The 24,371-nt window shown below is 41.7% G+C and overlaps 1 pseudogene; it reads left to right on the top strand.

Moving 5' to 3' along the window:
- The first annotated feature begins 640 nt into the window (after positions 1-640).
- On the top strand, positions 641-16,492 carry LOC116568785 (annotated as a pseudogene).
- The last annotated feature ends 7,879 nt before the right edge of the window (positions 16,493-24,371 follow it).

Genomic DNA, 24,371 nt, shown 5'->3' with positions numbered 1-24,371 from the left:
ACTCTGATATTTTGACATTACAACTGTAGAAAACTTAGAACCATAACTATTAATGTAACAATGGTTACATATAATTGTATTCAGCAGATGAAATCAAATAAAATTGTTGAATACTACAAATTCAGCAGGCTGCTAGGGCAGATTCAAATTCAGTGAGGAAATACTAAGAGTTAGATTATGGTGTCTTCTTAGTCAAACTTCAACTTCAATTGAAATTCCAATCTAAAATGCACTTTTAGCACACATTTCCTAAAGGAAACAAAGTTGTGATCAATGCATTACTTGATACAGTTAATATAAGGACATTTCTGGAAATAATCAGTGAAATTTTTTAAGCAAAATTTTGGAAATATTACAACATTGCTTCTAAATTCAAGGCCTTGTAAATAATTTGGAGGCACAGCTTTAATACTTCCCTACTCAAAGTCCTAGAGTGATTCAGATGTGAAAGTGAAATAGTCTATAAAGTCAGAAATCAAGGAAAAGAATTCCAGTATCAGAAGTAGTCATGATTTCCATATTTAAAGTTCAATTTGATATATGTCATATACATATGGAAATAGATTCCCATTCATACAAGTTGCTATGTATTGTTCCAAAAAATTCCACATGCTAAGCCAGGTTCTGTCACTTAATAGCTATGACTCTGAGTAAGTAACATAATCTCTAGGACTTCTTTTCCCATGGAAACTAAGAAGAATTAAAAATTCAAAACCCACTGTGGGTGAAAGGCCACACATGGCAAATACTAGTTCTATAGCAAGTTTTCCTTCCTTTTACTATATGTTAGGTATTTCCAAGCCACAAAATATTTGTGTTTCTCAAACATGTTTTTAATTGCTCTTCCATTTTCTCCCACAGATAAAAATCCTAATGAAGACATTTCCACCAAGCCCACTTCCTTCAGTTGCTGAAATAAAAGCCCTTAAGTCTAGAACATATCTTTGTCTTCTTGAGGATTTTTTTCCCTGATGTTATCAAGGTAGATTGGCAAGTAAAGGATGACAAAACAATCCTGAAATCCCAGCAGGGAGACACCATGAAGACTAAGGACACATACATGAAATTCAGCTGGCTGACCGTGACTGGAGCATCAATGGATAAAGAACACAAATGTATCATCAAACACAAGAATAGTAAAGGAAGAGTTGATGAAGAAATTCTTTTTCCTTCAGTAAACAAAGGTATGTGCATATAAGTAGGCATATAACCTGAACCCTTTGTTTCAAAGGGAATGTCCCAACTTTTCTGTCAAGTTTTAATGGAAAATAAACAAATAGAAATCTTTCTTTATCCTGTTACCTTTAATGGTAGCATCACTGTCCTGCTGTTCCCCTATAGAACTGAAATAGTATAGGCTTTGAACACACAGAGAAAAAGAAGAGGAAGAATTCATTTAACTTCAGTTTCATCATCCAAAATATGAAGGTTACAATGTTGTTTTTTAGAGTCATTGTATGATTAAAGGAAGCAATACACGTGAAAGCCCTTGCCAACCTCCCACAAAATAAATGGTCAAAAGAGAGTCCACTTTGATGATCTTACTTGATCAGGAAGTAAGAACAATTATACATCTTTCATGAATGTTCTACTCAGCAAAGTCCCTCTCACTTCATTCTTGCTCTATACAAAGTATAACCCATCAACAATGAATTATAAGTTACAAAATGCTGTTCATTTGATAGAACCAGTTTAAAAAAATAGTAATTTGCCTGCTGAGGTTTTAGTATGGTCTTGGGCTTCTCAGATTTCAATTGCATGTACCACTCTAAGGTGAAATTTGATAATTAAAGATTGGGTGAGGCTAATGTCTATAAACACTCTTCCATTCTACACAGTGAATATATGTCTTACCATTGGTAAATCTTCTCAGCAGACATCTAGTGCAGTCCTCATGAGTGCCAGTCCACTAAGGGATGAAGGACTAACTACTGTCCCAAGGCGAATCACTACCATAAAGCAAATATCCTTTTCCTAATCACTGATATTCACTTGTGATTCAGATGTAGTGTCCAAAAGGAACCCCACTGATGCAGACACTAAACATATTTAGACAGTGTGGGCAGACAGCTGAATGTGTCTTTGATCAGTAACTCACTAGACTCAGAAGTCAAGTCCTGAGCATTAATTAATGTCACAGACCAAAACCCCAAAGGGCCCATAAGAAGGAACTTTTGTTTGTACTTTTCCCTGTGGTTCACAAGCCCCTTTTTAAGCCATGGAGAACAAGCACATAACAAGGTGTATGAGGAGCTTTCTATAGACAAGTCTAAGTTTCTGAAGTCAATCTCCATCTTCCTGGGTCTGCTAAAAAGAAAACCACAGATCCAAATGGCAACACCTAGCTTAAGGTCCCACGTAACTAAACTGAGTCTTAATACCTAACTCACATGCAATTTCAAACCCCCAGAGCAGTGACCTTTAACAAGTGACCATAGGAGTTTCCTGGTTAGCTCTATGATATTTACTGATTCCATTCCGCTTAGGAGGGCGATCTTAACTTACACAATGCATCTTTGCTAATAATTTCATTTTCCACACTCCCTGCTCACTTCCTCACTTGCTTCTTTCTGTAGTACTTTGGAGCTACCCTCTACTTGCTAGATGACATGTTGCTCCACTCATAATTGGATTGATTAATATAGCCATTGGTCTTTAACATTTACTTGGTTGAATTTTTGCTAACAGATTCGGTGGTAGCCACAGATTTGGTGGCAGCAACAGTATCTAAAATGGACTTCTGGGGCATTCAGAGATAAGGAGAAATACAGGGGTGATAACTGTGAGGCCTATGAGTTCATTGTCCTTCTCGCCATTCTCAAGGGCTCTAGGTGAGTTCTACTTCATTCTAAGCTCTACTCTCCTTGCATTTATGCTCCTGATCTAATTGGCTTTTCTACAGCGTGAGTCAGCTTGGGCTGGCAGATAGTTATACCTAAACCCCAGTGAGGTGGCACATTTGTCTGGAGTCCTATTGAACTGACCACTCAGAGCCCTGCTGAGTGGCAGGTGGTCTACCTGCCACTACCTACCTTAGCCAAGCCCCTAAACTTTCAGACCACAGTTCCCTGGACAGAAACCTCAGCAGTGTTCCAGGAGAATTACTGGTGGCACACACAAAGCCTTCTTATGGACAAGACACAGTAACTTCTCTTAGATACACATACACTACGCATACACTAGGGTACAGATAATTGTCTTGTTTCATGTAGATAAAAGCTACTGCTAAAAGGGATCTCAGAGGCAGAAAAAGCCAAAATCAAAAAGCCAAGGTAAAACAGAACAACAACAACAAAATGCACACAAGTCAAGCATTAAAGGCTGTTAGAGCACTTGCTACCTCACGAATATTCCCTTGATAATCTGATAGTATAAATTGATCAGAGAATGGGTTGGATTAGCATGAGGTAATTCATGAATCTCAAGAAAATTTCTATGCAATATTCCACACTGATAAATATGCACAATCTCCAATTCTAGATTACTTCTGCTCCTAGAAGCCCAAATGTTTAGCTAATGGGATCCTTAAAATCTGAAGTGTCAAGTTCACTGCTTTCCAGTACACCAGTTTATTTTACATCTAGGAACTATAATCCCAGATATAATGGCAAAATCTTCCTAAGTTTGTTTTGTGTCCTTGAGGAACTGGTTTGGTGATTGTCAGACTGGAGAACCCGACATAAGGCCAGAAGGTTTAGGTCTACATTTCATTTGTGGCTACTTTACGGAAGGACCAAAGTGTGGCTTAACTCCATTCCAGGAGTAGCTGACACCGGGTAGACTGTCACCAAAACAATGGATGAAGACTTCATACGATAACCAAACATGAAACACTTTCTCCCTCTTTTTCTTTTCCCTTAACTTTGGCACTGGCCTGAGAAGGTAGCATCTTGATCTGTATCTCCCAGGTCATTGCCAAGGGCACTAAACTCTGGAATTTAGAGCAACCTGTACTTCAGGTTAGCACAAAATCTAACGGCTGGTCCTAGATTTTCTCAAGCTAAGTAAGACAGCTCACTGGTTGACTCCCCTAAATTTACATCCTCAGTTGGAATGAACCTATCAAGAAGTTTTTGAGACCCAGGATTCACTCCTTTGGCAGAGCCCTACTTCCCTGGTTAGGAATAAATGTAAATGAGGTACCATCAAGAACTTCTTCATTCCTGAAATTGCTGCAGAATCTCTTGCTAAAGCAAGGGCTATCCAACAGAAAGCCTTAGACTCTAGCTAAAGTTGTTCCTGAAAATAAGTTAGCCCTTGATTCTCTCTCAGCTGAGCAAGTCTGAGTCTGTGCTGTAGCCACCAGCTGAGTCCTGCCCTGGATTAACACTTCAGGGAAGTTACAACTCAGTAAACATGAGCTCACTGACCAAGCCACATAGTTTAAAAGAGTGAGTCCTTCAGTGTCTTTCTTATTTGACTTTAACTGCTTTGAGTCTCAGGGACCATGACTTCAAGTTGCACTAAAACATTGGGAATTATAGTTTATGGTAATTCTGTTTATGGTAATCATAATAATCCATGTAGTATGCTCTGTTCTCTTAAAAGACTTAGGTGCAAGCTCAGAGCCAGTTAGACTAGAACATCAAAGAAAGGAGCAAAGAGAATGAGCAACTCAAAAATCATAAAGCTGAAGTGGTAAATTGGGAATACCACAAAGATTAAACAAAAAGGTCAAGAGCTATGAGTGCCACACTAGGCAACAGTTGCTGAGAGTGCTGTTAATGCTTCAGTTTTGATCCCAGCTCTCAGTTAAGCTGAGAGTCTGATCAAAGGCAGGGCTGTCAAAAGGAAAACCACAAGCTCAAAATGGCCTCATTGGCTTGAGGCTCCAAGTCAGTGAACCAAGGCTTAATACCAACCCAATTGCAGTTGGTTTCTTCTTTCTTTCTTTCTTTCTTTCTTTCTTTCTTTCTTTCTTTCTTTCTTTCTTTCTTTCTTTCTCTTTCTTTCTTTCTTTCTTTCTTTCTTTCTTTCTTTCTTTCTTTCTTTCTTCTTTCTTCTTTCTTTCTTTCTTTCTTTCTTTCGATTTTTCTTATTTATTTGACAGAGAGATCACAAGTAGGCTAGGAGGCAGGCAGAGACAGAGGGGGAAGTAGACTTCCTGCTGAGCAGAGAGCCCAATGTGGGACTTGATCCCAGGACCCTGAGATCATGACCTGATTGAAGGTAGAGGCTTAACCCACTAAGTTACCCTGGTGCCCCTGTAGTCTCAACACTCAGAACTGTAACCTTTAACCAGGGGACATGGGAATTTCCATGTCAGTCCTAGGAATTTTACTGATTGACCCCTCTGCTCTCCTTGGGAGGGTGACCTTACCTAAAACAATGGATTCTTTCCTAATACTTTTTTCACTTCCTCTCTACTGTTAAAAATCTTCCCTTTTTTGTAGCCCTTTGGAGCTCCCTTCTACTTGCTAGATACTGCCTGATTCATGAATAGATCAATTGATACAACCAACTAGATCTTTGAAATTTATTTGATTGAATTTTTGTTATTCATAAATTCATAGTTTGTTCAATGATCAAATTAGGGTCAAATATTTACCTTTGCTTTCACCTTGACTACAATGAAGAGCAAATAAAATTATGTCAGTGAAAATGCTTGCTCTTGAAAACTTAACATGGGTGAATTTATTTTTATATTTATTGTATTTATTTATATAATTTCCTAAAACCCACTAAAATAAGATGACACAGGCAGCCCTAATTTTTTTCTATAGCTAAGTAACAGAGAGGAAACAAATGAACAAAGCATACATTTAATGAAACCCCTGGGCTAAAGTATCCTGTTAGGTTTTGATTTTCTAGTGATCAGAGAAAAACAAAATGTGTAGTAAGTTCCATGGTAATGATTATGGTAAGGGAGAAGTTTCTCTTTATGATGTGTTTTACTTGGAACTTATTAGTGAAAGGAATGCCTTCTGAGGTCTTCTCATAGCAACAAAGCTGAAAAGGGCATTTCTGTTAATACAATTCTACAGCAAATTTCTAGTGATGTTTCTTGAAAATTTTGTTGTTTGTTGTTTTGTTTTTCATTAAAATATATATATATACATATATGTATACATATGTATATATACATATATGTATATATATATTCATTCCACTAAGGAGTACATATATATGTACTCCTTAGATATGTACTCCTTAGTGGCTCAGTCAGTTAAGCATCTGATTCTTGTTTTTGGCTCAGGTCATGATCCCAGGGTTGTGGTATCAAGCCCCATGTTGGATTCTATCTCAATCCCTCTCCCTGTGCCCTTACCTTGCTCTATCTTTCTCTCTCTCTCAAATAAATAAATAAAACCTAAAAACAAATACATGTATGTGTATGTATGTAGGTATGTATTTGTGCACAAAAGAATGAGTGATTCTGAAGAGGGATAAAACTCATCTTGTCCAAATATTCAAAGAACCTTGATTCAAAAAGAGCACCTATGACACACATACAAATTTTATCACGAAAATTGTAACCTTACTCTCTTTATATCAATCAATGCATTATGGTAAGTGGTTTTTATTTATCTTCCTTTTTAAGTTTTTATCCTAACTCCAGTTAGTTAACTTACAGTGTTATAATAGTTTCAGGTACAAATATGATAAATAAAGTCACTGTATGGAAAAGAAAGAGATCTTTAAGGCACTTCAAATTCAGCTCTCAAGCATAGTTTAACATTTAACATAAATATACTAACATTTCCCTTCTTGGGATTTACTCCAAAGCCTATACCTCAAACCTGTTTTTAGAGCACACCAAAATAAGATTGTGTGGGGTGCATAATACTGCCCACCAGAACCATGTATCTCTGGACAAGGATGTATCAAGCTGAATGAAAAAGAGTAAACCAAAACAACCTTGAAAATCTTTCTTCCTGCAACCAGTGGTCAGTGACCTTTTCAAGGAATTTTGCCTTTGTATATATGTTAGGCTTTTCTTTTCTTTTATTTTTAACACTGTAGATGAATACAACCCTCACCTCATTTTTGTATATTCAGACAGCTATCAGTATGACTTGAACTGTCATTCTACTCCTGGAAAGAAGTGCACTGAAATGCTGAGCTGTAACAGAAAGGTCATTTGCTAACAGTAATTAAGATACTAGAAGAGAGAATGCTTCAGAGTCCACAATGGTAAAGTTATATTTCATTTCTATGTACTGTTTCATAAGGTACTTTCCACAGGCTTTAGCTCATCTAAACCCCTACAAAGGCCCTTTGACCGCTGGCTCTGTTATGACTCTTTGCAAGGTACTTAGGCTCTCTAAACCTTATTTCTTCATGTCTGACATGGAGCCCTCCAAATTCAGTTTACATCAGTATCACTAGGAGATCAGATGAGATAATGGCTGTGAGCTCTCACATACTGGCACAATAATAATCAATCAATAGGAACTGGCTTTCATTAGTATTGTTGTCATGTCCACAAACACCATCTACCATTATAGAAAATCGTAGGAGGAGCTGGGGATAGTGTGGAAAGCATAACTTGAAAGATAGGGTTGCTTTCTTTTCTTAGATGGGGAATTTACCTGAAACAGACTCCTTCTAACATGTAAGATTCTATGGTGGATTCTAGGGTTGGATAAATTCATTTTGGTAGCAACCCTTCATGTCAGCAGTGGGGGCTGAGGCCTGTACAGCAGCTACTGTTTCTGTTATTTTTCCTTTCAACTTCAAGTATTTATAGAACAGCTACTGTGCAGCAGGCCTGTGTTGGGACTTATAAGCACAGAAGGAAACAAGATAGTCTTAGACATTACCCTCCAGTTATGAGGGATAAAAAAGAAAAACATGTATCATTCATGAATTTCAACATCTTCATGTGCAGAAAAATATATAAATTGATCTACTGAATTACACAGAAGCAGACCAACCTTTTCTAGAATTGTGGGGCTCCTATTAGTAATGACTCTCTCCTCTCTGCTGACAAATTGTATCTACCCTCTACTCACAACACAGATACACATCAAATAATGCAAATAAACGATTGAATAATACTTGCTCCCTTTTCCTTTAGGGCTCACTGCTATTAACTACACAAAAGCTTCTCTGAGTGATGAAAATGGTAAGTTTTGTCTATGCTTGCCTTTATGTTATGCTGTAGCATTTTTTCCTCCTGATCAACTTAACCATTGAACTTCCCTGGCTTCAGGGAGAAGCCTCAGAATGGCCGGATCTTGCAAGATAGACCAAGTCATATTTTAAGTCAATCCATCATTTCTCGGGAGTCATCTCCACACAGTAAATGCTGGTTTGGGTGTGAGAGGACTATAAATTAGGGTGCAGTGATGTGCTCTGAATTCTTTCAACAATGGACTCCATTCATCACTGTAGCCTTTGTTTCTACTGACTGAGGAAACATGGTATACAGTTGGCTCTAGCCTTTTTTAAATTCTCTGTTCTTATTGGTAGTTAATAACATGAACGGATACTGAGAGCTTCTCATAGAGAAGGTGTTGTGCTGCACTGTGAGTGCATTTTGTTTAATTCTCCTAACACTGTGAAGGATTTTATCCCTATTTTACACAGAAGGACAGTAAGTCAAAATTAATTCAGTCCCTTGCACCATGCCACACAGCTAGGTCTGGGGCTTTAACCCAGACCTTCTGAATCAAGAGTTCACACACCCAGGCACTTTTTATTCTTCCTCTAATTCCCCAAACCAAGGTCCTGAGACAGGTGCACATATGGGGTGTGTGTGTGTGCAGGGTTTCTGGTGTCACAGGCTGGATTTAAATTCCAATCTTTAATTATTAGTTGCATGAATACAGGTAAACTGTCTACATTTTCTGAGTCAACCACAAATGACACAAATAACACCTGACTCAGTTATTGAAGACATTAGGTCACATATATGGAATGTCTACCACAAGGTATGTCATTTAGCTGACACATTGTATGTATAGATTCATCCTCTCTCTTCACATATGTGCAAAGGAAATAACAAGGAGCATTGGTTCTAGCTTTTTTATTTTTTTATTTTTTTATTTTATAAACATATATTTTTATCCCCAGGGGTACAGGTCTGTGAATCACCAGGTTTACACACTTCACAGCGCTCACCAAAGCACATACCCTCCCCAATGTCCATAATCCCACTCCCTTCTCCCAAACCCCCTCCCCCCAGCAACCCTCAGTTTGTTTTGTGAGATTAAGAGTCACTTATGGTTTGTCTCCCTCCCAATCCCATCTTGTTTCATTGATTCTTCTCCTACCCACTTAAGCCCCCATGTTGCATCACCACTTCCTCAAATCAGGGAGATCGTATGATAGTTGTCTTTCTCTGCTTGACTTATTTCGCTAAGCATGATACGCTCTAGTTCCATCCATGTTGTCGCAAATGGCAAGATTTCATTTCTTTTGATGGTCTTTCTGGTGGTTAATAACATGAACTGACACTGAGAGCTTGTACAGAAGGTGTTGTGCTGCACTGTGAGTACATTTTATTTAATTCTCTTAATATTCAATGTGAAGGATTTTATTCCCATTTGACACATGGGAGCAATGAGTTAAAATTAATTAACCCTAGTAATTAATAGCTACTGGGTGGGCTCAGGTCATGATCCCGGGGTCCTGGGATTGGGCCCCGCATCGGGCTTTCTGCTCCGTGGGGAGCCTGCTTCCTCTTCTCTCTCTCTGCTTGCCTCTCTGTCTACTTGTGATATCTGTCAAATAAATAAATAAAATCTTTTTTTAAAAAATTAATTAACCCTTGCACCATGACACACAGTGATCTGGGGCTTAAACACAGAACATCTGAATCAAGATTTCACACACTTACTCCATTTGCTGTTCTTCCTCTAAGTTTTTGACATTGAACAAGAAACCCCAAAGCCAAGGTCCTGAGGCAGGTGCACACAGGAGGAGGGGTGTGAGAGCAGAGTTTTAGGTGCCACAGATTAGACTTATACCTCAGTTTTATAATTAGTAGTTGCATAAATTTGGGTACAGTACTTACACTTTCTGGGCCAATCCAGAATAACACAAATAACACCTCATAGTTATTAAAGACATAAGGTCATATTTGTGGAGTGTCTGGCATAGGAAACTCATTTACCTGACACATGGTAAGTACTGGTTTCTGACCCTGTTTCCATACATATGTATCAAGAAAGTGAGGAGGAACATTGTTTCTAGCCCTGGTGTTCTGTCCTCCATATGCAAAATCAAGGGGCTTTGGACATTAGCTAATAATAATCATCACCCAACTTTATTGTCTTATGGTTCTTGGTGCTATAATAAATGAAATCAATTCTCTAATTTCCCTTTCTATATTTGCATTGTTAGTGTATAAGAAAGCAACTGATTTCTGTCCATTGATTTTGTATCCCTCCGCATTACTGAATTGCTGTATGAGTTCTAGCAGATTAGGGGTGGGGTCTTTTGGGTTTTCTATATAAAGTATCATGTCATTTGGGAAGAGAGAGAGTTTGACTTCTTCTTTGTCAATTTGAATACATTTTATTTCTCTTTATTGTATGATGGCTGTTGCTAGGACTTCTGGCAACACTGTTGAACTACAGTGGTGAGAGTGGGCATCCTTGTCATGTTCCTAATCTCAAAGGGAAGGCTGGAGGTTTTCCCCATTGAGGATGATATTAGCTGTGGGTTTTTCATAGATTTTATCCCTTTCCCTCTATCCCTATACTCTGAAGTGTTTTAAGCAGGAATGGATGTTGTATCTTGTCAAATGCTTTTTCTGCATCAATTGAGAGGATCATGTGGTTATTCTCTCTTCTCTTCTTGAATTGTTCTGTCACATTGATTGATTTGTGAATGTTGAACCACCCTTCCATCCCAGGGATAAATCCCACCTAGTCATGGTAGATAATCTTTTTAATGTACTGTTGGCTCCTGTTAGCTAGGATCTTGTTGAGAATCTTGGCATCCATACTCATCAGGGATATTGGTCTGAAATTCTCCTTTTTGGTGGGGTTTTTGCCTGGTTTGGGTATCAGGGTAATGCTGGCTTCATAGAGTCTGGAAGTTTTCCTTCTGCTTCTATTTTTTAAAACAGATTCGGGAGAATAGGTATTATTTCTTCTTTGAATGTTTGGTAGAATTCCCAGGGAATCTGTCAGGTCCTGGGCTTTTGTTTTGTTTTGTTTTGTTGATCACTGTTTCAATCTCGTTAATAGATATTGGTTTATTCAGGTTGTCAGTTTCTTCCTGATTCAGTCTTGGAAGTTTATATGTTTCCAGGAATGCATCCATTTCATCTAGGTTGTTTAATTTATTGGCATATAACTGTTGATAATAACTTCTGATGATTGTTTCTATTTCTTGATGTTAGTCATGATCTCTCCCCTTTCCTTCATAATTCTATTAATTTGGATCCTCTCTCTTTTCTTTTGTGTTAGTTTGGCCAGTGTTTTATTGATTTTATTGATTCATTATAAGAACCAGCTACTAGTTCCATTGATGTGTTCTACTGTATCTCTAGTTTCTATCTCATTGTTCTCTGCTCTAATCTTATTTCCCTTCTTGTGTGTGGGGTTGGCTTAATTTGTTGTTGGTTTTCCAGTTCTTTAAGGTGTAAAGAGAGCTGGCATATTCTGGATTTTTCAGTTTTTTGAGGGAGGCTTGGATGGCTATGACTTTCCCCCTTAGGACCACCTTTGCTGTATCCCATAGGTTTTGGACTGATGTGTCTTCATTCTCATTGGTTTCCATGGATTTTTTAGGTTCTTCTTTGATTTCCTGGTTGGTTCAAACATTCTTGAGCAGGTTGGTCTTTAGCTTCCAAGTGTTTGAATTCCTTCCAAACATTTTCTTGTGGCTAAGTTCCAGTTTCAAAGCACTGTGGTCTGAGAATATGCAGGGAATAATCTCAATCATTTGGCATAGGTTGAGCCCTGATTTGTGATACAGTATGTTGTCTATTCTGAGAAAGTTTCATGTGCACTTGAGAAGAATAAGTATTCTTTTGCTTTAGGGTGGAATATTCTGTATATATCTATGAGGTCCACTTGGTCCAATGTGCCATTCAAAGCTTTTCTTTCTTTATTGATTTCCTGTTTAGATGATCTATTACTGAGAGTGGTGTGTTAAGATTCCCTACTATTAATGTATTCACATCAATATGACTATTTTGACTAACAGTTGGCTTATGTAGTTGGCTGCTCCCATATTGGGGGCATAAATATTTACAATTGTTAGATCTTCTTGGTGGACAGACCCTTTAATAATGATGTAGTGTCCTTCTTTATCTCTGACTACAGTCTTTAATTTAAAATCTAATTTATCCAATATGAGAATCCCTACCCCAGCTTTCTTTTGAGGCCCGTTGGCTTGAATGGTTCTCCATTCCTTCACTTTCAGTCTTGATGTATATTTAGGTTCTAAATGGGTCTCTTGTAGATAGCATATGCATGGGTCCTATCATTTTAACCAATTTGCAACCCTGTGCCACTTTATAGATGCATTTAGGCCACTCACGTTGAGAGTGATCATTGAAAGATACATTTTTATTGACATCATGTTACCTGTGAAGTCCTTGTTTCTATAGATTGTCTCTGTAAATTTCTGATCTATGTCACTTGGGTTCTTTTTTCTTTAATAGACCCTCCCCACCTTAATATTTCTTGTAGTGCCAGCTTGGTGGTCACATACCCTTTTAAATCTTGCCAGTCTTGGAAGCTTTTTATCTCTCCATCCATTTTGAAAGTCAGCCTTGCTGGATAAAGTATTCTTAGCTGCATGTTCTTCTCATTTAGTGTCCTGAATATGTCTTGCCAGCCCTTTCTGACTTTCCAGGTTTCTGTGAAGAAGTCTGAGGTTATTCTGATGGACCTTCCACTATACGTAAGGAATCTCTTTCCCTTTGCTCCCCTCAGAAGCTCTTGTTTAAAATTATGATTTGTTAGTCTCACAATTAAGTGCCTTGAGGTCTTTCTAGATTTGTTGATCTTGGTGGGTGTTCTTTCTACCTTCTAGGCCCCAAATACTTATTCTGTTCCCCAGTTTGGGAAAATTTTCATCCAAAATTTGTTCAACTATATCTTCTAATTTTATCTCTTTTTTTCATCCCCTCAGGGATCCCAATAATTCTGACATTGGAACATTTTATGGCATCATTTATTTCCCTAATTCTGTTTTCCTAGCTTCTAATCTGTTTGTTCCATGCCTCCTTCTGTTCCTTTTTCTCTATTATTTTGTCCTCTAGATCACTAATTCTATCTTCTGCCTCTGTTACCTTAGCTGTTAGAGTATGTAGATTAGATTGGATCTCATTGATAGCTGATCTTCCAGATACTTCTGCCCTTAGAGATTCTATGTTGTCACTAATGGTTTTCTCCAACCTAACCATTGCCTGGATAATTGTTACCCTGAATTCCCTTTTTGACATACTGTTTATGTCCATATCCAACAGTTCTGATGGAGAGGGCATAGTTTCTGATTTTTTCCTCTGTTTGGTGTTCCTCCTCCTAGTCATTTTAGTGAGAGGCGGTTGAGGGAATGTGTATCTGAATATATCAACCACAATGCAGGCAAGGTGCACACTGGAATGCTTTGGAGCAATCAGAAGCCACCACCAAAAAGAAAGAGAAAGAAGAAAAAAGAAGAAGAAGAAAGAAAAAGAAGAAGAGAGAGAGAGAGACAAAAGAGAAAACCCAGCCAGAATAAGCCCCAAAAGTAAGAATTATAAGGTATATAAACAAAAATGGACCAAAAAAGACCAACAGAAATCACTGACAAGAAAAAAAAAAAAAGAAAGAAAGAAAGAAAGAAAAAAGAACCCAGCCAAAATGAACTTCAAGGATAAGGTTTATATACTACCAGAACAAAAACAAATACACAGAAACGCTGACAGAAGAAAAAGAAGGGAGGGTGGTTATAAATCCTTGATGTGGGAGAGGAAGGTTATTTTGGCTCTTTCTGAGTATATCTTGATATCTTTGTTAAAGGGCTCAACTTTCTGGAGATAAAGGGAAATTAAAACTGGTTTATATATAGGGGTAATATTGATTAGGGGAAAAGAATTAACTTGAAGCTATATGTATCTATATGTATATTTAAAAAAAGAAATGAAAAAGAAAAACACAGGTATATGTATGGAAAAAGTTTAAGTTAAAAGGTTAGTATGGAATATATTAAACTTCTAGTTGTAATGGTAAGTAGATCAAAAAGATTAAAAGAACAAGAATCATGAGAACAAATTTTTTTAAAAAAGTTCTATCTATGAAATATACAGGATTTAGAGCAATACCGGGAGCTTAATATATTGTTTTACCCAGATGTTGGGGTTTTACAGTTTTATTGGGATGCTGTGGTGGTTGTCCTCTCTTTCTTTTGCTTGCCTTCTGGGGGAGGGGCCTGCTGTGTTGCCTTTCAGTCAGTCTTGCTTGGATTGAGTTGCCCTGTCCCCTGTCAAGTGGCTGAGCTCTGTGGAAACCGGTTTTTCAGGCTTTTGTTCTCTGAAGGTTTTTGTACTTTGGTGGCTTTTTGCAGCTTTTGGAGGTTTAGTGGAAAACAAACTGCACCCAGACCTCCGTCTCAGAGAGAAGCCTCAGTTTTTTCCCCTCCGGGTTGTCCAGAACACACAGACTCCCCCTCTGCAAACTGAGCTGAGCTGTGCAAACTCCCACAGACAGAGCACATCCCCAGCCACTGTCTCAGGGGCCGCCCAAGCGCCTGCTTGTCTCTATACCCCTGTGCCACTAAAACCACAAGCTTCCTGGTCCAGGAAGCCCGCTTCCAGTGGTTGCCCTTGTCACGACTGCTGTCTGGGGTCCATACCCACACAGGGTACTAGGACCCTGTTGTTGTGACGCTTCTCCCAGTCGTGGGCTGGGAGCGTCCAGACCCTCAGCAGGTGGCAGAAGGACTGGGTCCTAAAGAGCGCTGTCTGCTGCCCACACCAAGCTCTCTCAGGCACAGGTGGGAGGGAGCACCCAGCGGTCATGCAGGGTACACAGAGTGCAGAAGGCTTGTGAACCTAGAGTGCTAGCCAGCACCCACACCAGCCTCTCTCCTGCACAGGAAGGACTGCATTCAGCTTAGCAGTGGTGCAAGCAGTGGAAAGTTGGGGGCTCAGGGATCATGGACTGGAGGCTCCACCCCACTCTCTGGCATAGATCGTTTCCAGCAGTGGCTGTCCTGGGCCGGTGGTCTTGGGCCCGTGCCCATGACTACCCAATTCCACCAGTTGCCCCTTAAGATCTTTTGCTCTTTCTGAGTGCGTTTAACCAGACTCCAAGTTAATGCTGGTCCCCAAGCACAGGGCCCTTTTGTATTGGGTTATTACTTCTCAATGGGTCACTTCTGGTGGCTCCCTCCCTGTTCATCCTCCTATATCAGCCAGATTATTCCCACTCCACTTTACCTCTCCACTGATGTCTTCTGCCCCCGTAGAGATCCAGAAGTGTATAATCTTACATCTCAGGCTGATTTCATGGGTGTTCAGAGTGCTCTGTAGATAATTAGCTCACTTTAGTGGACCGGTTGAAACAGGGTCTCCTACTTCTCTGCCATCATGCCCCTACTTCACAATTATCCAACTGTATACTTATCCTTAATCATTTGATGTCTTTGGTATCTACTGCACATGGAGATACAGAATTATGGAGCAGCTGAGGAAGTTTCTTAAATTTCATGTTGTTGGAATTAAAATCTGGATTCTAGTACTTACCACTTGTGTGAAATCAGGCAAATTGCCTCTCTCTCTGTCCTAAGCTTATTTGTAAAATAGGAGTGATCTAATAAATTTGATTAGTTACTGAACAATTAAATGAGATTAAACCTTTGAATGCAACATTCCCAAAATGAGTGACATTCTTTTTGTGGTCAATGGATGTTGCCTATTATTCTTACTTAGAGACAAGGTGTGGATGAAAAAAATGCTAAAAACTATTTTTCACTAATGTTTTTTATCCCACAAGATTAGTTCCTTGGGGTGATTGGGTGGCTCAGTGGGTTAAACCTCTGCTTTCAGCTCAGGTCATGAACTCAGGGTCCTGGGATCAAGCCCCACATAGGGCTCTCAGCAGGGAGCCTGCTTCCTCCCCCTCTCTGCCTGCCTCTCTGCCTACCTGTGACCTCTCTCTCTGTCAAATAAATAAATAAATTCTTAACAAAAAAAAAGAGAGAGAGAGAGAGACGCAACTTGACTTTTTAAGACTTTAGAATACTGTAAGTGAATTTCACAGAAATTGTTGATTGACTTGACCTGCCAGTTGGATTCTGAGTTGTCGTGGTGGTGGTGGTGATGTTTAACTCTTGGGTTGTGTTGGTGTGAGTATGTCCCTTCAACCTAGGTCATCAGAAATGTGTAACATGACCCTCCCATTAATAAATCATAGCCATTCAAAAGAACAGAAGGTGAAACTAATAAAAGACTTTTTTAGACACCCTCCAGCTGCATCTCATGAGCACCTCTGCCTACTACACTTAGCTCTTCCTCCTCCTCACGAGCCTGATCTACTCCACCATCATCACTGTCCATTTGCTTGGGACACCAGCAATCTATGGCAGTGGGAAGATTTCCTAGCACATGGTGGCACCAAGGGTCCACTTTTCCCCACTGGCTATTATTGCTAAAAGTGTCTGCTGAGCACCTAGTGGTGCTTTCTAACTGGATTTGCCTTATTTCCATTTACATGTGTCTCTTCCTATTGTGTCAATATTGCAAAATAGGTTAACAAATCACTGGGCAAACAGAAGCTCTCAGTCTGCAGCAAGAACAAATGTTACCATGACTCAGGGGCGGGGCCAGGGGGCATCCACAGGGGCTTCAGCGCCGCTCTCTCCTTAATGTCCACCAGCTCCTCAACCATCTAGTCTCCGTACCTCTGAGAACAACCAGCATGCAGCTTCTAGTCATGTCCCATGGGGCTCTTTAACCAGATAACTGCCTGGAGGCCTTTTATTCTACACATCCAGAAGCTGCAATCTTTGCTACCTGAATCGTATACTGTTTTTCATAATAGCTACAATAGAACAGCCAAAAATCTCCTTTTGCCTCTGTGTTTCTCCAATTGGTGCAATCTAATTGAAAGTCCACAGTAAAGGACAGCATGGCAACTGAGCTTTCCAATTAAGCAGTGTTTGTTATAATGGTCACTTCCACATTTCTAATTATTGCCCTGAGACAATCCTTATGATGCCTTCTTTGGGGCCCTAGCTCCACAGCCAGTGAAGGTGCCCAGGTTACATCTACTTCAAAGTCAGCAGATCCAGACTCATTTGGTTGAAACCAATCCAGTGATGACAGTATAACCTGTCGCATGACTGGCAGGTGTGCTCAGACCTGTCCCAGTGCGTCACGGGCACCAGGTTACTGATCTCACAAGAACCTCATGAGAGCTGCACTAACACTGGAAAGGTAGGGTGGGGGAGGAGTCAAGTGCTTGGACTCTGAACCCCAAGTGCCTGGGTTTAAATCTTGCGTCTATAGCTATTTGAACTCTCTGTGTCATAGTCTTCTCATTTGTAAAATGATGATACAGTGTGAGGGACCTGTCTCCTAGAGTTGTGTGGATGAGATGAGTTACTTATTCTGGATACATTCAAGTCCTCAACAGCATTAGCATCCATTGCTGAAAGCTCTGCTTTAGTAATAATACATAGTGCACTCATTCACACACACTACCAAGTATGACACTCATTTTTTTTTAAGATTTTATTTATATATCTGACAGAGAGAAATCACAAGTAGACGGAGAGGCAGGCAGAGGGAGAGAGAGGGAAGCAGGCTCCCTGCTGAGCAGAGAGCCCGATGTGGGACTCGATCCCAGGACCCTGAGATCATGACCTGAACCGAAGGCAGCGGCCTAACCCACTGAGCCACCCAGGCGCCCCATGACACTCACTTTTATGTGTGTGTATATTTCTACAAACATGGATTTAAAACAAAATGTTCAGTGTCTGGTAAGTTGTTGAAAAATTAGTGATTGTATATTTTTCTATTTGTGCTAATGAAAATGCATTTTCATTATATTTTATTTTATAAAATATTATATTTTCATATATTAGAAATAAAACAATGTCTCATTTAAAATTGGGAAAGATAATCTATTTATTTATAATCAGCTTCAGTTTCTGTGAAACAGGTTCTTTTGGAATCCAGGGAAATGTTCCCATATGGTAACAATGTAAGACTGACCAGATATAAGGAAGAAGAAATTTAATTTCGATCTACTCTTTGAGTCTCAAGAATTTGATCAGATCTCTTTAGGACAAATACCTGGACCTACTTAGAGATCTGAACTGTTTCTGCATGTAGAAAGCACGGAGACACAGAGGGGAAAACTAGCAAATGACCTAAAGCTGTGCGGGCTCAGCAGGTGTCAAATTCCATTTTCAGGGCCTTTATCTAGATTCCTTAGCACAGATTATATGATGCAATTGAGCTATTCTTCATTTTAAATCTTCCCATGACTCAGGAGGTGACAAACCACCTTTTCCTCAGCATTGCGACTGGTTCACTTCAGCTGTCTGATCCCACATAACACCTTCAGCCAATCGTCTGACAGAGAATTATGCTCCCTCCTTCCTTCCATTGAAGGCACAGAGAAGGAGACCAACACGCAAACCTGCAGACTCCTTTATATCTTTCAAAGTTCATACAAGAAAAGGTGCTAATTTTCCAAATCTCTGTGATAACAAAACTCAACCCATTCCTTTACAAGGAAAAGTGCTAACATTGTAAATGTGGTGCCTCCGATGTCTTTCTTTCTTTCTACTTCTCATCCATTCCTTCCACAGCTATCTCTACTCTGTGCCGTTGCTGCACTAGGTGCTGGAGAAAGAAAGTCAGGAGAAGGCCAGCAGCCCCCAGACGCCCTCTCCTCCACCAGGGGCCCATCAGCGCTGGATCTCTCCCAGGGCAGCAGGAGCCCAGATGTCCTGTTTCATTTGTAGGCACCGGCAGAATGAGCCCACGATGCTTTAGAATCGAATCTTACATTCTAGGAAACTTGCTCCAGTAATAGTTTTAACTTTAATAACTTCCTAAATGGAATGTTCAGACAATGAAAATATAATACAGTAAAGTCAGTCACTTTCAACACTCATTCTCTGCCTGCTACTCACCTGCATTTTGTCTTGAACAAAGCACACCACCACCCTGACACTGTTCTAGCTCAGTTCCAGCATCCAACGAAATGGTAATGCTGACAACCACCACTAGGTGGGGGTAAAAGTCAGAGGCGGAAAGACAACCATAGATTCAGAATTGGAAGTTGGATGAAGAATGTCTACGTGGCATTCTTCCTGTTATTATCATCCTGCTCCTCTGAACGTCTAACTGAGTAAATACATTACTACTGAGAAATTATTACTCTTGGAAAAATGAATGCTATACAAAAGCATGAAGTAAAATGTGAACTTTTTTCCAAAAGTGTAAGTCCTAGGACATAACTAAAAATCTCCATGAAAATAACCTTATAATGAGGTAGGCAAAAGTTTAATAGTCCTTTGAGTTTCTGCTGGTTGAGAAAGAGTTTGTGTTAAGTCACATCTGGATCTGGATTTCCTCTGACTCTGCTTTCATGGTTTAACCTGCTTTTAGATCCAATATCAAGAGTCCAGAATATCAAGTTACTTGGAGTTTGCCTGACTCACGGTCACATTGCTGTGCCTCCGATCACTCACTTGAGTCTTTCTGCCTTGAACCTGCTGCGTGTGTGTGTGTGTGTGTGTGTGTGTTGAGAATAACGTAACGCAGTCTCTAACTCAGATTTCTATCCCAGGGGTAGAAACAGGCCAGGTCAGTGCAGAGGGCAGTGCAGCCAGCACACAGGACGACGTTGGGGAGAGCTCCTAAGGAAATGCAGAGAACACCTCCCAGCAGCCAGGGGATGGGGGTGGGGTGGGAGAAGACTTGTCTCCTGGGAGTGGAGAGTAGGAGTACAGAGCAACAGTGTGAAGGAGAGAGAAAGCAAGCTGCCGAATGGCCTGAAGGTTTAGGCGAACAAGGTCTTCAAGAAAGTTCAGAAGAGAACACAAGGAAATGCTACAGGGAGTTTGGACTACTGTAAGTGAGGTCAAATGGTGCTTGCTGCCAGGCTAAGTACCCATCACTTCCCTTATCCTTTCTACCACCGAAGGATTTTGAACAGGAGATTTTATTTATTTATTTATTTGACAGAGAGAGAGACACACACACACAGCAAGAGAGGGAACTCAAGCAGAGGGAGTGGGAGAGGTAGAAGCAGGCTTCCTGCTGAGCAGGGAGCCTGATGTGGGGCTTGATCCCAGGGCCCTGGGATCATGACCCCGCCAAAGGCAGACACTTAACACCTGAGCCACCCAGGCACCCCCCCACCTCTCACTCTTTGTATGGCCTTGCACAAGTTATTCCCTTCCTTGTGCCTCAGTCTGCTCATCTCTGAAATAGGCTGATGAGACGTTTACCTCCTAGAGTGGATTGAGGATCCCATGGAACAATGCAGGGTTCTATGTCCCATGGCGCTCTGGTGGGACGGGGAGAGGCTGACTGAGGCAGGGAGACAGGAGCTGGTGCAGGAACCGCAGCAGGAAGAGCTGGATGGAAGGTGGGGGAGACAGGACGTGGTACAAAGCAGGAGACACAGGAGGCAGGAACACAGAGGATGGAAATGGCAGGTGACCGGTGGGATGGGGGCCTGAGAAAGGGCAGCTCCCCAGGGAGGCTCTGGTCTCTGTCTCGGGCAACCTGGAGGACAGCGCTCCCGCCTCACACAGGGGGTCCTGGAGGACGGTCAGGTGAGGGGATGACAGGGAATAAGAGAGCATCAAGACCCTTTCCCTGCTCTGCTCTGTCTTCTGAGATGCGGATCACACGTCACAGGGTCTGTGGCCCTCAGTTATATTATTTTACATTCTGGGTCTCATCACGGCTCCCACACGGCAAGACCCGGTCTCTGTTACTCTTGTATCCTCAATGCCTGCTGTGTTCAATGTCTGTTCAGTGTTCTGAGAGTAGAGGGAGGGAAGGAGAGGAAAGGAGGCTGAGTTTGTATGATACAGCAAAACACGGATGATGTTCTCATTTTTTACCAGCTCAGATTCAGAACCAGGGTAGAACACAGCAAAAAGAGGTACTTTGAAAATCTTTCAACTGAAAACTGCTTTGCTAATAAACCATGAACCAGTGCTATAAGGATAGATTCCAAGTAGTTTTTAAAATTGCCTATTACTGGGACGCCTGGGTGGCTCAGTTGGTTAAGCAGCTGCCTTCAGCTCAGGTCGTCATCCCAGCGTCATGGGATCGAGTCCCACATCGGGCTCCTTGCTCTGCAGGGAGTCTGCTTCTCCCTCTGACTCTGCCTGCCACTCTGTCTGCCTGTGCTCGTTCTCGCTCGCTCTCTCTCTGACAAATAAATAAATAAATCTTTAAAAAAATAATAAAAAAAAATAAAATAAAATTGCCTATTACTGATGGAAATCTTTGACTCGGTACTTATGGCATCTTTCCCTAGGGAATACCTTCCTCCTGCAGAAATCAACATCATCATTAAAAACAAAACACTTGGGGCACCTGGTATCTCAGTCAGCTAAGCATCCGTCTTTGGCTCAGGTCTTGATCCCGGGTCCTAGGATTGCACCCAAGTCAGGGTACCTGCTCAGTGGGGAGTCTGCTTCTCCCTCTCCTCCCGTCCTCCTGCTGCTCATTGTTTCTCGGCTCTCTCTCTGTCTCTCTCTTTCTCTAACAAATAAATAAACAGAATCTTAAAAGGAAAAGGAAAGAAAACAAAACACAAAACAAATAAAAAATCCGAGTCAGGTCGGGGTCTTGGCCTATGGTATGTGTTTTGTTAGAGAAATGGCCATGTAAAGCATAATAAAAGAATAGCCTTTTATAAATGGACAAAGTGTTATTAAGACGGTAAAGAAATATTCATTCACTAAAATGCTATGTGCTCCAAAGAAGGAAATTACAAGAGGACAGAAACAGGGAGAAAGCTCGATGTGGGAGCTCAGCACACTTACACACTATGCGAGGAACCATCACACCGAGGCTCAGGGACCCAGGGGAGGTGACATTGGGAGAAGTTGGAGGAAGCTGTAGACTGTGGTCTATGTGCTATAGACCATGAAAATACAGGCTGTTGTAAATTGTTTCATTCATCCTGTGTTCTTGAATTTGGTTGCATCATGTAGCATTCAAGCCTCAGTCACATTAAAGAATGAAATGGTTTTATTCAAGCTCAATTAGATGCTGACACACAATTACAGAAGCAACTTCCATTAGCTCTCTGTGCCGCTGCTCCAGGACAGGCTTTCGAAGAACTGAGGGCGCAGGATAGAAGACCTATCTTCATCTGATTCTGGTGTTTGACAATTACTCTTGAACAACAATTCTGTTCGTGCAGATTTCTGCCCTGTAAATGACATAACCCCAAATAAAACCATCTGCAAGGTTATTTTTCCTTCACTCTTCCTTAACGTGCTCTAGGACACAAGACCTTCTTTTCCTATTAAGCAGGGCAAACTGAGCCAGATGCTGACAGTGGAACCACAGCATGTGTGGAAATGGCCTAGGTCTCTGCATTGAGTCTTGATCATGTCACCAACAAGAGGGCAGGGGTGGCCCTTGGGCTTCCACTCAGGCTGATGAGGGAGCAGGAGGCTGGCTGAGGACAAAGCAAAAGCTGGCGCCTTGCACCCCCTCTTCACCCTTTCCCCTCCATAAGTGTAGCATCTACCCTCACAACCCGGGGCAGCCGCATCTCTGCCTGCCCACGGGTCTTGTCCCCGTGCTCTAATAAACCACCTTTTTGCACCAGAGACGTCTTAAGAATTCTTTCTTTAGCCGTCGGCTCCGAACCTCACCTCACCGAACCCCACCTAGGTTCAAGAACTTCATCAAGGCCATCATGTAGAGAAGAATTCCAGCCCAGTAATGAACCATGGAGCTTAGTCCTTCATGGGGCTTCCAAGTCCATGTCTGGCGGTCTCAAAGCCCACATGTGATGAGAACCCGCTGGCACGCTCAGGATCCCACAGCACTTGGAATCCCTCTGTCCCTCATAGGAGGAGGACGGGGGAATCCTGAGTGATTGGGCATTTGTCTGTCTGGCTGTCTGCCTCCTCCAACCCTCCGTGTTCCTCCCTCACCCACCATTCATCCCCTCCAGGCACGACCTATGCTGATGGTGGCCCCCCAAAGCCACTGCCTGCTCTATGGAAGCAACGGGAGACTCTGGAGAGTCACTGACTCTTACAGTTGCTGCCTCAGCTCAGCCTGACTGGTTTCCATCTCTCTGTCCCTGAGGAACAGGGCTGTTCAGATACACAGAGCACTTGGTGTCCTAGGACTGGGATCACAGGGACAGAGAGGCACTGGCTGTTTCAGGTGTTGGAATGTCCTTTCCCCCAGGGCTCACACTGTCTTCTAGGGAAGCCTGGCCTGACAGCTGGAGAGAGGAGCCACATTATCTTCCCATTCTAATAATGGGCATAATCAGGGCAGTCCTCCACCTGCCCTGGATTTCTGCTAGGCCCACTGAAGGATGGAGGCCAGAGACCCACCTTACCCCCTGAGTACAGCTCCATTCCAATCAGGACTTCCAGGGTCCTGAAGTTCCTGAAGTTCCTGAGGCTAGGGACTGAGTTCTAGCTCAGTCTCTAGTCTCTCTCAGGAACCTAACCTGGGGAGACACGTTCTGGTTCCTCTTCTGCCTCTTGAGGTGACACTTTGAGATCCAGAAACCATGTCTCAGTCCAGGTGAGAAGGAACGGAATGATGGGAGCACACAGCCGAAAGCCCCTTGAGAGAAAAGCTGTAAGGACAGACATGACCAGAAGAGGGAAATGCAGTTTCCAGGAGCTCACACTGGAAAACGAAGCCTCACTATTATAGACGGTGATGGTACAGAACATGTGGGAGGGAGGCTGGACCTGTGAGAGGACAACCTTTGGAAGTCAAAAGCACTGGGCACTGCTGTTGTCAGCTGACAGACACATAATCCAGCACCATTCAAATTAGAAGGGAACGCAGCTGCTCCCAAAAGACACCTGCCTGAGCCAGAAGCTCCTAATGCATGGAAAAGCTCTGCCAGGACTGGCTCCTGCCCGCATCACTCTGTCTCCAGCCCCTGAACACACACTGGGCCAACGTGGGCTTCTCCGTGGTTCCCCATCCCTCCCTGGCTGCTGGTGCTGTCCCTCCTCCCAGGGTCTAGCTGGCTAGTGTGTTGGCAAACTAAGTTTTGTCCCCCACAAGGTGCAACAGGCAAAGGCAGTCTCCCCACAGAAGGGAGCCCTGAAATGTAGAGGCAGGGCTCTCCCTAGTGGTTAGGGGCCCAGAGATCATCCCACAGGTCCTGGGCCTTGTCCCTCCATCCCCCAACTTGGATTCCTAGTAACAGGCAGCCCAGAATGATGCTGACAGTAGCCTGACTAACAGCATGGGGGTGAGAAGCCCTGCAAATAGTAACATAGCT

This window comes from Mustela erminea, chromosome 11 (genome assembly GCF_009829155.1).
Source record: "Mustela erminea isolate mMusErm1 chromosome 11, mMusErm1.Pri, whole genome shotgun sequence".
Classification (NCBI taxonomy): domain Eukaryota; kingdom Metazoa; phylum Chordata; class Mammalia; order Carnivora; family Mustelidae; genus Mustela; species Mustela erminea.
This window is presented reverse-complemented; position numbering and strand designations above follow the sequence as displayed.